General features: G+C 36.3%; 2 pseudogenes; one reads left to right on the forward strand and one right to left on the reverse strand.

Moving 5' to 3' along the window:
• The first annotated feature begins 530 nt into the window (after positions 1-530).
• Positions 531-3,787, forward strand: LOC109066038 (annotated as a pseudogene).
• A 564-nt stretch (positions 3,788-4,351) lies between these two features.
• On the reverse strand, positions 4,352-13,331 carry LOC109088432 (annotated as a pseudogene).
• Positions 13,332-13,876: the final 545 nt, after the last annotated feature.

Genomic DNA, 13,876 nt, shown 5'->3' on the forward strand with positions numbered 1-13,876 from the left:
GCATTTGCAACAGTCTGGATCAAACCATTCCTCCGAGCGGGGGGAGGTGTTGCGTAAAAAATACTTCATGTCGAGATCCTTTGGCATGAACAAGTCGCAAGCGTAGTTTGTAGTAAACAGTCCTGTCCATAACGACATAACTTATTTTATGTAAGTGTTTAAACTGAAGATTAAGATTTAAATGGGCTCAAAAATGGCTGTGTTATACAAGCAATGCGGGTGAGCTGCATCAAAGAGTATTTAAATATTAGCTGAATCGTTTTCTCAAACAGCAGGTTAAACCATCTTTGTGGATTTGAGGTATTTAAAACGGCGCCCCCTGTCTTTTTTTCTCATCAGAAAAAATGAAAGGAGGTGCTTAACTTTTAGCAAAAGTTTACTTAAGGAGGTCAAACTTTAATATATATTTTCTATTAATGTTTTGATGCCCTGTTATGTCTAATACGTATTTGTAACTCCATAGCAATAAACATTACACAAAAAAATTAATAGACAAAAGTTATCAGTTTTATTAATTAAAAAGCATAAAAATGGGCAATGGGGTTGCCTTAAATTAACTCATTAGGGCACCATAGTGTTTTGTTGTTATTATAGGTCCCATATCTTAAAGATATGTATTTATTTATTACAGTAACTTTGGTAAACAGCTGAATGGTTTTCTCTTAACAAATGTACTAAAAACTAATTTGTCAAAAATTGGCACATGGAATGAGATTATTATTATTATTTTTAATTCAAGTTAAATTATTTTATTTAATTAGGTTTTTATGTTTTGTTTCTTTTGTACTTTATATATTTATTTTATTTTAAATTATTTTTTTGAGTGTCACCTCTGAGCTGGGGTGGTCCTAAAATCCCACCCCCCCATTTAAGGGGACATAAATACATTTTTGTAGCCAAAACTAGTTATTCTTAAGCGAGGTTTATTTTATGTTTGATTATTTAAATTTTTTGTTATGTTTATTAAACATTAATTCAGTAAATTATTAAAAGAACGGGGATGTATGCTTATGTTAAAAAAAAACGTCATCCGTATTCATGGAATGTGCCTTAATTTAAATTTCCAGACTGAATATAAATGGCGGCACTGATCTATATCAGTTCAATAACTTGAATTGTGTGAAAGCAATCTGTGTTTCTTCTCTGTCGAAATTTTCACAGCGAGAAATGCAAAATATTTGCGCCGGCCTTGTTGTCACTGATGGGGTCCTTGGAACGTCACATGATCATCGAGTCACATGACCCTTTGTTTTGGCGAAAAATGGAACAGCTGGCGTTACAACATCTACTATATGTTTATGTACTGTTTTTATTGTTTTATTCAATGTATATGTCGACAGCCAGGATACTGACGCACAGGTGAGACGATTCGCAAAATGATTGTAAAGAAATAATACTTACTTGCTACAGTAGATAAGTTACATGTTTCCATTTACCATCACTGTCGTAAAGTAAAACTTTGAATATTGTTTTATAATGTTTTTTAAAGCTTGCCTTTCACCTTTCGCACACGTTTCGTTTCGCTAGTTGTGTCCAAATGTGTGAAGGGACTGTACGGACACAGGACAGTCCTGTCTGGGATTTCTGCCTAAACTAAAGGCCATATTAGGGGACGCTGCTGTTTTAGAATAATACCAGCAAATGTAGATCACGCAGTTAGGGTAGGAAAAACCAGCTCCTCCAGTATTCCAAAGTTTTTTAATTATGACATTTATTTTCTATGTGTAGATCTATACTTAACTGTTATGGACTGTTTTAGGTTGGACTTGGCAAACTGCTCCTAAGTTAGGCATATAGAGCCACCTGTATAATTCATCCACAGCATTCATAATGTATGTAACCTAGAGCAGGTTTTATCATGATAATGTCATTTTTAGAACTAAATTGAATATCTAACTGTTGTTATTCTATGTTTTTCGCAGAGACCTCTCTCACACAAACCCGATCTCCAATCTGAGCGATTTCACACATATTTCAGGGGGTTCAGCATCTTACCCAACGTAAAGTTATGCACGAGAACTTTATATCATGTTTATAACATGGGTCATGGGTTTTCAGCTGGGATCTGGAGCGCATCAGGGGTCCTTGCAAAAAGTTTAGAGAAAAACAGTGGAATGATGTATAGAATCAAAATTAATAAAAATAATTTAAAAGAAAAAGTATATAAATACATTAAATAAGTAATACATCTAACAGTAGGTGCAGTGGAAAGAATTGTAATACTGTGTATAATAAAAAAAATTTTTTTTCAAATTTGTGTTTGTTATTGATATATTTATTGATTTATTTTGCAGTATAAATTGGGTCCTTGTGATGATGATGATATTTCTATCCATGGGTCAATGGCGATTTAAAGATCTATAAGACTGAAAAGTAGCTGAACCTTTAAACTTAAACACCCCATTGAGTTACCAACTTCGACAAATCTTTACTTAGATTACTTACCCTCAAAACTGGAGTGTCCAGGGGGCAATGCATCATGGGAGAAGGTCGAAGTGAAAAACAATGCCAAAATCTGCCAAGGACAGACAAATATTTGCAATCAGACTGTGCAGATGCGTAAGTAATTAATAAACCGGGATCTCAGTCTTCAAAATGAATGTATTTCAATGCATTTCTTGATTATGGTTTTGCCTTTTCAGCCTGGGATTGCCCTGAAAACTCATTCTGCAGCCCATATGGACCAGGGTTCTTTGAGTGTAGCTGTCTGCATAATTTCCATGGATACAAGTGCATGAGACAGGTGAGACCTCCGTCAAATCATCCCAAACAGGTTGGCCATTCCTCCTTTATCGCACCCGTTCATTATTCTTTAACAATTGCAGGGTGAGTTTCCTATAGTTAAGGTGCTTGGGATACTAACCGGATCTACAGTTGTGGTTTCATCTTTACTCTGGTTCACACAAAGACGAAAGGTCAAGAACACTTGAGTTTTAAAGAAAACTGACTGTTGGGCTGACAGTGGAGCCGCAAAATGCATCAAGCTTACTGAAAATGGTGAAGGAGACACCAGAGTTTCATACACTGGACGGTATGAACCATCTGAAGAACATTTGAGTTTCTTGTTTTTAAACTTGTCAAAAACATTTTTTTTTTAATTAAGTTTGTACACAGTTTGTGTTGAATATTTTACTTTCCTTTAACCCTCAAAGTCCTTAAATCTTTTTATTTATACATTTTCTGAAAGCTTTCATGAATGCTGTCACATTTTCCCAGCCTTGATAAGGCTGGACTGTAAAGGGAAAACTGACCTCGCTGATTGTGTTTGGAGGGCAGCCACATTTCTGACTGATGTTTAGACACTAAACATGTCGAAGTGAAGCACTGATGCATTTTAACAATGATTATTAAGGACAAATATTTTGTGTTGCTTTAAGAAAAAAAAAAATCTTAATTTTTAAAGATGTTTACTTAAAAATGAGTGTTTTTGACATAGAGAAATAATTAATTTTACAGATGGGGAAATGGATGTTGTAGGACTGTTATTATTTGTGAAAAATGTAGATTGTTACGGTCACATCCTGCTGTTTACAGATAACACGTTATATCCTAACTGATGATCCTTCAACCTCTGTAACTATGCTTTTCTCTTATTGGCAGCGTAAGAGTGTAAAAGGGAATCTGTTCCATCTGAGATATATAGACAGACACACTATTAGTAGAATACTGACATACGTAAATGAGATTATGCAGGTTTTTGTCAATAATGTAGTATTGTGGTAGGGAATTCAGTATGTACCTTGGCAGCCTGGTCCCTAAAATAAAGATGTCACAATATCACAAACAATCAGCCAAAAGTATTTTTTTTTTTTTTCATCTAAACCATGTATTTTTCTGTAGCGTTTCAAAGGTTTCGGTAATACAAACAAAACCTCTTATGCAACACACAGCTTTTGCATGATCTTACACACATTTGCACAATGTTCTTTTTCCCTTTTTTACATCTATGAAAGGATTTCGGCAACAGAAACTATCCAAAAAAGGATGATAGATGTTTCTTATGTTTATGTCTATGCACTGACCACCATGATGGGCCAAAATTGAAAGCACACAGGCTTTACAAACACAAGAACAAAGCTATCTGACATTCTTGATCTTGTGTACAAAATTCAATTCTAAGTACTAATTTGAGAATTTTTCCAAAGACAATCTCATTAGGTGGACTTTTTTAGAAACTGGAATTGGACCAGTTATACAATTTGGAGTTAAATGTATCCCACTAGTAAGGACATAAACTGTGGCTTTAATTGAAAAGCTCGTTCCATTTCATAGATATGTTTACTGGGTGCCAGAAGCCCCATGTGCACAGATTCTCATGTGCAGATGCAAGAGGGAAAGCAGAACCGTGTTCGTCTGCTCTTCACTGATCTACGTTCTTGACTCGCAGTACCACAGGCACAGAGGTGCAGGGGATCATGCCCAAAGTCAGTGATCACAAGGTCCACAAAGTCTGGTGGCGTCACGTCATACACCAGGTTCAGAAGCCCCAGGGATTTAAACAGTCTGCCAGTTCTCTAGGTGTGACTTCCCATTTCTGGGTCACAATCAGGTCATCTGGGTCATCTGTGGAAAAAAAAAATAATAATAATAATTTTTTTTTTTTTGTGTGTGTGAATACCTATGCATGTTACTTAGAAATTAAGCCAGACATCACAGAATTACCTAATTCGTTGGATACAAAAGAGTCAGTCTGCACTCGTTCACAGAACTTGTAGGTCTCACAGCAGACCAGCACTGGTTGTAGGCTTTTGCTACCAGGGCAATTTGGGAAGTTCCCACACGTGACATCACATATCCATTAGCAAGGAGTGCATGGGCACCAAGAAATACCTTGGATACCTGGAAATAAGATAGAGTTTGCAAGAGTGCAGAGTCCAGGTTCTGATTCAGCGTTCAGATAACAATGTTCTATTTTAAAAAAAATACTGTTCTCTTGAACTATTCATCCTATAATACAATAATGAAGGATCATGTGACACTGAAAATTGCATCACAGGAATAACTGAATTTTCAGCTTTGCCATCACAGGAATAAATTACATTGTGAAATATATTAAAATAGAACACAGACATTTTAAATTGTAATATTACTCCACATTATTGCTGTTTTACTGTATGGTTTCGATAAAAGGCTTTTTCAAAAAACATTAAAAAAATCTAGTGACCCCAACCTTTTTGAACAGTAGTGCATACTATAATTTAAACACAACAATCTCAACATTCAGAACCTTGCAGTGCCATATAATCATTTGAAATAACACTGTAATTACCATCCAAGAATGTCCGTAATAAAAGTATACTTGTATAAAGTGCACATGCTGTTTCTAAACTCTTCTGTTCTTAAAGAAAGAGGTTAAATCTGGTAGAGAATGATAACACCAAGCAGTTATCTTTGTTCTGTTAGCACCACTTCAGTTGCTACTGTGTATTGTAAAGAACGAAAGTCCCAAACCATAATTTAGCTGTATTTTTAGCTACTACTAATGTCACACACATAATCAATCCTTTGAAGGTACATGCACTTTGATAAGAAATCACCTTACCTCGCAATGAGCTAAAAATAAAAAGTGCTTGCAAAAAGCTTTACTGAAAAGAATGACTCACTTCAGGCAGAATGTAGGACAAGGCAGATATGAGCACGTAAGTACATCGGATGCCTTTCTTTGACCAGACGCCTCAGCGCCTCTCTGCCCTCCAGCCTGGGCCGACTGTCCACAACTATGACTCTGAACTTCCTCTGCTTTTCAAAAGCTTTGCACAGAATGTGGTTGACAAGTGAAGAGCTGGAAAAAGACAAGAAAGGCACTTCTAAAACACTTCTGAACGAATCCAGACTATTACAGAATTACATCAATTGACTGAAAAATCTTACCAGCCATAAACAAGAATGACATCTCCATCACTTATCTTCTCAATAGCATACTTAGAAATAGCTTCAGAAGCCAAAATGATCTTCGCGTTTATGTAACTATCAATACATGCCTGTAGTTTCCCTTTGGCCTGTTGAGAAAAACATTGCTGTTAGAAATTCACAGGACGAATACCATCACTAAACTAGTGACTCGTAAATATTTTGACCTCTTCTTCTTTGCATTGACTTGGTATATTTGAGATTTCCTTCTTGATGTATTTGATGGCATTGCCCATGCTGGCCGAAAGGGGTCGACACTGGCTGAGAAAAACTGCAGATGTAATGAGAATTTGCAGTGTTCATCAAACAGCTGTTTCCATGTAAGATCGGAGATCAAATAAACACATCTACATCTGAGCTCATGCTATATCAATTTTCACAAGGAAGAAGGTGAACCTGATATAGGGCGACAGCTTGTTCACAAGGTCCCTTGATAACTCCCTCATTTGGAGGTGTGCTATAGTCTTGAATAACCTATGAAAAAAAAAAATTAAACATTATTTCAATCCAAAATTAAGAACTGTTGAGCTATTTTATAGGTTTTATCATGTATTACCTGTTTGAAGGTATGTAGTAGGGCCACAGATCGAGCATTTGATCCTGCTATAATGCCCTGAGAGTACTGCAGGCCCAAACCCGAACAATGGATGGGTGAATAACTGTGGCAGGGATGCTACAAAATAAACCATATCAAATAAGATAGTCATCGAAGTTATTTAAGCTTAATTACTAATATGTCTCTCCCCAAAAAAAAAATTAACACATTTAACTGTAAAAACATGTATTTATTTTTTCCACTGAGGTCTACTTATAATGTTAGTAAAGTTTCATGATCATTTATCCGAGACCAAGAATTACATGACCTAATATAAGAAAATATCTTAGATTCAATCATTTTAAAAAATAAAAGGCTTTTTGTTCCTGAGGAGGAAGTTTGAGTTCTTTAAGTTACACTGTTTCAAGGTACACGACTGTTCAATAGTGTGGGGACAGTAAGATTGCTTTCAAGAAACTGATGCATTAAACTGATCAAAAGTCACTTTCATATTGCTACAAAAGAATTTTCTCTACATCAAAGAATCCTGAAAAAACGTGTAATGATTTCCATAAAAATCAGCACAACTGTTTTCAATATAGATGATAAGAAGAAGAAGTGTTTGTTCAGCACTAAATCAGCATATCATAATGATTTATGAAGGATCATGTGACACCGAAGACTGGAAATATGATCAGCTTTGATATCACAGGAATTACATTTTAAAATATATTCAAAAGCAGTTATTTTTAAATTGCAATAATATTTCACAATATTACTGTTTTTTACTGTATTTATGATCAAAATAAATTCAGCCCGGATGGGCGTAAGAGATATCTTTCATTAAAATTTCTAAAATCTTACCAGATTTCCACTTATATAACCCCGTCAAGACTAGATTATGACTAATGTAGAAGATACATTGTTTACAATACCTGATTTGCAGGGTGGGAGGGCTTTTCCGGCTGTATTGGTGTAGATGTGAGAACAGGCTGACCTTGTATCCATAATCTGACCTCAAAGGAACCTAAGAGAGCAGAAAGAACAACAGCATTGGATGTGAGTATTTTGTTCGCTTAAGGTCAAATGCTCTGGAGGTCACATCCTCCCTCCTCAGGTCAAGAGCTGAGGCTGCAACACTGTGCATGAAAACATACATGACACAAATGTGCACAAATGAAGAAGAGCTCCACAGTAGACTTTAAAAGCTACACCTAATAACATAAAAAAGTAAAATAAATCACACTCAAAAGTTCACCCACATAGGACATCTAGCTCATCACATGAACACAATGTAATGATAATAATCACAGTGAAATCACCTCCAGCAGATAACTTTCACCAGGAATAAAAACACATTACACAGAGAAAGAATTCAACAATACACTGCACACAAAAGTGTGGAGCCAGACCTCGACTCCAGTTTTATTTAAACCGCAGCCCTGCCCTGACTTCTGTAAGACATAGGAAGGACCTGGGTTAAAAAACGCTGCAAAATGGATCTCAGAAAACACCTGGATGAATCCATCATGTGTCAATGGGCAATAATCAGACAACAGGCAAATCACAACTGTGGATTTGTCTCACCTGCTGCCTTTCAAGCTTTTTGGCCAACTTTTTCAATGCAGCAGGGTCGTCCCACCTGAACGTGCTCTGGTAACCTTTTCACTACTAACAGACAAAAAAAGAGAAAGGAAATAAAAAATACGGCTGGGTAATTTTGCTTATCCAACTCATAAAGCATCTGTAAATATGTGTGTTGGCAAATATGTGTGTGTATTTTTAAATTAAAAATAAATCAATGTATTTTTAAATATTTAAAAACACATTTGTTTTTAATGTGACACTGAAGACTGGAGTAATGGCTGCTGAAAATTCAACTTTGATATCACAGCAATAAATTACATTTTAAAATATATATATAAAAAAAAAAAAAAAACAGTTTTCACTTTGCAACAATATTTCACAATATTAATATTACCTCTTTTTAAAATCAAACAAAAGGTTGAGCATTTAAGAAACTTCTTTCAAAAACATTTAAAAAACCATTTAATCTTATCGACCCCAAACTTCAGAATGGCGTGTTTTTTTAGAATAATTTCTTTGAGGGATGCAATGAAATGAAAATTAACAGAATGAAACACTGGGCCAAATACGTAAAATGGTTTTTCATGTTTCCCCCCATGTATTTTGCCATTTTTTCCCCATTGCATAAATTAAAAATAGCCAAAATGTGCTTTTTATTAAAATTAATAAGTTAGTAAAGTAATATTTTGTTGTCCATTTTTGAGACCTCCTTCTTGAATCAGGCATGTATTTCTTACTGTATAAATATATGCAGCCTTGCTGAGCAGAAAAAAAAATTCTTTTAAAACATTAGAATATTAGAGCTGGTCCGAATACCATTTTTTGAGCTTCGAAGCTTCGGTATTAATAAACACCGAATATTCGAAGCTTTGGAAGGAGGGGGCTGAACATATTCTTCTCTCTAATGAAGGCAGGAATATCTGTGTGTGTCTTTCTGTCTGTTTTTATTTTTATGATGTCGAGAACCTTTCATCTAGTCGACTTCAAGTGTGGCGGGTGTGTTGCTGCGGACCCAAGGGAGTGCAGTGTTACATTTTGGTGCAATATGGACACGCAACATGTTTAGAATGAATAAACTTTTAATGAACTACAGAATAGCGCGAGCCGGAAGCACCTCGCCTCACGTGGGAAGGGCTTATATGCTCTGAGAGCAGACACTGCACTAGTGATACAAAACACAGGTCTGTTAAGAGCAATACTTTTCATGTGTAAAATTACTGATTAACATGCCGGATAAATGACCAAGCAAATTAAGTGCACGTTTTTATCATGTGTAAAATTACTTAATAACATGTAAAATTACTCATTAACAAGTCGTTTTTTTACACCGACAATATACTATCAACCCTCTACATTGCGAGTAAATCACTCGCATATGCGACTAAATTTTACTCAGTGTGACTAAATGATGTCTATCGTTAGTTAATGGCTAATAAATTCTTAGATTTTTACTCACCAGAGTGTGTGTTCAATGCTATTATAAGTTAACCACAGATGTATTTTCACTCGCTGAACATTGCCTGAGCGCTTCAGAGTTCCGCTCTCCATCAAGCGATCTGTACATTTTTTTAATTCATCTCAATGGAAGCACAGCGCACCTGTACTTGACCGTACTTGACGCACTGTAAACTCTGTGCGAAGGCGCACGACTTGCCGTCGCTTTGCAGATAGCGCTGTTTCTCACACATGCAAAGATAGAGAGCGAGAGTTTAACATGCTGAATCGACGCACTACATGTAAACTATAATCTTTGTTGTATTTTCCTGTCAAAATAATGGAGGTCATTTAAAATTATTCAGCTTTTCAGAACAAGCAGAAGATATGCTGGTTTCCCCGGTAGTGGGCGGAGCTAATGCGCAAATGGCAATTTCATTGGCTGGAGCTCATCTATTACCATCCCTGTTTTGATTTCAGCAAATCAGTTTGACCGAACGCAGACAACATGATTAATATCGATGAACCCAGCAGCTCATCAATCCGTAGTGCATTGTATATTGTTAGTATGGTAGTAGAATTAGTAGAAGTATTGTCTTTTAATAATAATTAATGTTATCTATTACTATTATTTTTTTACAGAAACCATGAATGACCAACAATATCTTAAGCATCCCCACCAGTCTTAAATTCAGTTAAAATTACCAATATACATTCATACATGGTTACCAAGTTTCAGCTCTAATCACTAAAGTTCTATCATTAAATAGTGCTTAATGATCATAATACCATAATATAATGATTGACTGACTGAGCTGTGCCATTTTACAAAGATAAGCTGATTGGAATCGTGTGTGTGTAAAATCGTATATCAGTCTGGCGATTAAACTAAAAAATTTACTAGCCAATGGCAATTATATTGCCAAGATGTGCGTAGAGGGTTGACTATAGGTGTACTACTGCAGAACTCAGGTGATTTTTGTAACTTGATATCCTGTTGTGGTAGGCCAGTTTCAAATCGCATATTTAGCACACTGCCTTTGTCTTGTCCTCTCTCAATTTAAAGTGCTCCCACACAGTTGAGGTCTTGGCATTTTTGTGTTCTCTTCCAGATGAACTGAATCATGATGTTCACTCATTGGCGATTCATATTCAAGCGTGAATGAGAACCGTTTTGCGGGGGATGCTAGGTGTTCGGAAAAACAAAGGGAATATTCGAATCTCAAAATTGAAAATCGAATGCCAACCCACCAAACAAATATTACAATAATCTAATATTCTGGTCCAGCCCTATAGAATATATTACAGATCTCAATTTGAACACAATGGGCCAGTTTTACAATAAGTTTGCACCAGCGCAAACAGTCTTTTTGCCGTTAAAGTAGCACTGGTAAGGTTTTACTAAAGACGCGCAGTGCAGAATTAGTGCTGAAAAGGCACGAACAGTTATTTTCATGCCTGACCTTATTTAATATGCTTTTGTAGGAATTTATGGGAGGAGAGTATTCAAATGAATCACGCGACAAGATTTACTAACGTTTGTGCTCATCAAATTACTGCCATTTGTTCCATTATTTAACACCCAAAAGAAGCATGTCTTAACTTTTTTGCGCTTGAAATGGCTGCAATTATTGCTGTTAGGAGCCACCGTAGAGAACAGAGAGCGCATGGTAGAAGGGAGAGGATTTTTTCTACACGTATTAATTTATTTGGAATGCCAGAAGAACACATCATCTGAACAAATCATTTGCAAAGCCATGCTATTTTTAATTTTCTTTAGATAAAAACAGATGACCTGGAACCCTCAACTAGAAGTCACTCAATACCTGGTCTATCAAAACTTTATTTTCAACGTACTATGGCTTCTTTATTTCTTTATTTGCAACTATGCTAATTTGCGCTGCGCTTGGTATATTGCGTCGGTCTATATGTAAATGAGATGTTGTGTCAGTGTTCTTTAATTTGCGCATTGTTAGTAAATCCCCCGCAGAAATTTCCACGCCCATCTGCGCTGATTTGGAATTCCGCTCTCGCACTAATTTGTCCTGTTTAGTAAAACTGGCCCTATGAATGTTTATAATAAATGTATTAATAGCACTGTTGTATTTGTAATTATTATTATCATTACTATTGTCTTACTTTACAACAGTAAAATTACAAAACAGTTCTTTTTTTTCTCCGGTTTTAATTTGGCGGAAACCCGCAGGAAGACCTCAGTGCTTCTTTTTGTTGACAACAGCAGATTTATAAATGATTCTCATTACGAATTTGGGAAGATGTCTGTCGCATGTATTGCATTGTCACATGCCTTTAAAAAAAACTCATAAAAACGTTACTGAGCAACTGACGAGTAACACTGCTTCAGCGCAGATTTTCCACGCTGTGGACTTTTAACCCTGGCTAACAAGCAGTTAGCACCAGAAGCTTGTGCAGTGCTGTCAGAATACATGAAATTTGTGCGTGTATTAGTCATCATACAGTAATCAGCAACAAACACCCCTTGATCTTCTCATCGGACAAATGCGATGCAGTACTAAACAGTCTCTTGCTGTCGGTGCTTGTCATGATTTTTGCGGATTTCTCAGACAGTTTTAAATGCTTGCACATTCCCAACATGTTTGCTGCATTACTGTGCGCCCCTATTTGATCTCGCCTCGACATCGTACATCATTGTACAGTTTATTCAGACTTTTCATTTATTTGGCCTTTTTTCCTATTTTCAGCCGAATAATTTCATTTGCTTAACATTCGGTGCATCTCTATTTATTTTTTTATATTTGAAATGAGGGAAAAAATAAAAATGGATGCAAAAAACCCCTCAAAAAAATAAATACTGAAATGGTTGATTATATTTGGGCCACTGTGTAAATGCCCAAACTTCCCACCCTGGAATAACCTTTGAGAAGCAGTGAATTACCTGGCTGAAGCTCATTAGGGGTAGCTTTAGGCTTGCTGGAGGCAGATTGCTGTCCCCCTTCTTTCTTGCCCTGTTTTGATGTTCGTTCTGAGTCTTGCCTTGCCCGACGCTCTGCTCGCAGTTCTGCTTTGCTCTTGGCAGGCTTCTCTGCAGCCGCAGCAGATTCAGATGCATGTACAGGTGCAGGAGCTGCTAATGAGATAAAAGGGTCAAACTATTAAAAAGCACTCAAAAAACAGACATTAGACTTAGGGTTGTGTTTACACTTGGCAGGTTTGATTAGATTTAAATGAACTCTACTCTGTTAGTGTGATTCATCTGAGTAAGCGTGAACACTGCCATCTGAACTTTAAAGCACACCAAACAAGCAAACTGTCAGCTTCCAAACAAACTCTGGTGTGGTTCAACAAACAACTAAAAGCTCCTAATAGGGGTCAGAGCTTCTTTTGTGTGTACGAAGGAATTTCAGCTGCAGTTTTGACCCAATTTCACATTTCATAAGCACTTTGTAAGCTGTCAGCTGGTAAAAATACAACCATATGTACTCATGTACAATACACACATTTACCCCATCAAACAAGAAAATTATTAGATGCAGGTTATTAGATTAGATGCAGGACAATTATTCTGAAACAGCAGCAAGTACCTTTATGTGCTGGGCTCTGTGTGGCAGGTTTTGACGGAGCTGGTACTGATGCTTTCTCTTTCTCCTTTTCCTTCTCTGGAGGACCCTTGTCATCTTTTTTTATTCTTTTATGCTGTTCCTTCTCCAACCCAATAACCTTCACCCTATACTTAAAACAATACCTAAACAAAATTCTATAGATAAAAAGAGGGGAAACACATTTTGGATGATTTTAAATAGTCCAGTGTCACTGTAAATACACACATCCTCTAAAACACACTAAAGACTTGACCTACCTTAGCTCGAATAATTTCAATAATCATAAAATAAAGACTTGACCTACCTTTGCCAGTGCAATTTCTTGCAACTTTACATCTTTATCTGTGACACAGGTAAGCATATATTTAAAACGCATCCGAAGTAAAAACTACTCTTTATTAACACTAGTGACAGAAGATACTAATTTACTGAGAAGTCAGAATAAGTTTGAATTAATAATGTCTATGATGACAGAAATTCTTGACACTGACTTTGCAGTGTTATTTCATCATGCTGCCTCACTCGATCTTTACCAAACTAAAGAATGTTGCACAGAGATTCAGTTCGTCTTGCAAACACAACCAGTTACATATCCAAACAATAGGGAACATCGCAACCGTGCCTATGTAGTTTGATTTTAATGACAAAAACAGCATGATGTAATTTCCACTCTGCATATGTCAAGTCAGCTGTGCAATGGCAGAGTGACGATCAGCGGCGTAACCAACGGCAACACGAGCTCTCCGTTAACAACTATAAACGACTGCTTGCTTACTTACGTGTTTAATTCGGTAACAGCACACGTTAAAAAAAAAGTTTCAGTCTATAT

This window comes from Cyprinus carpio, chromosome B20 (assembly GCF_018340385.1).
Source record: "Cyprinus carpio isolate SPL01 chromosome B20, ASM1834038v1, whole genome shotgun sequence".
NCBI classification, from domain to species: Eukaryota; Metazoa; Chordata; class Actinopteri; order Cypriniformes; family Cyprinidae; genus Cyprinus; species Cyprinus carpio.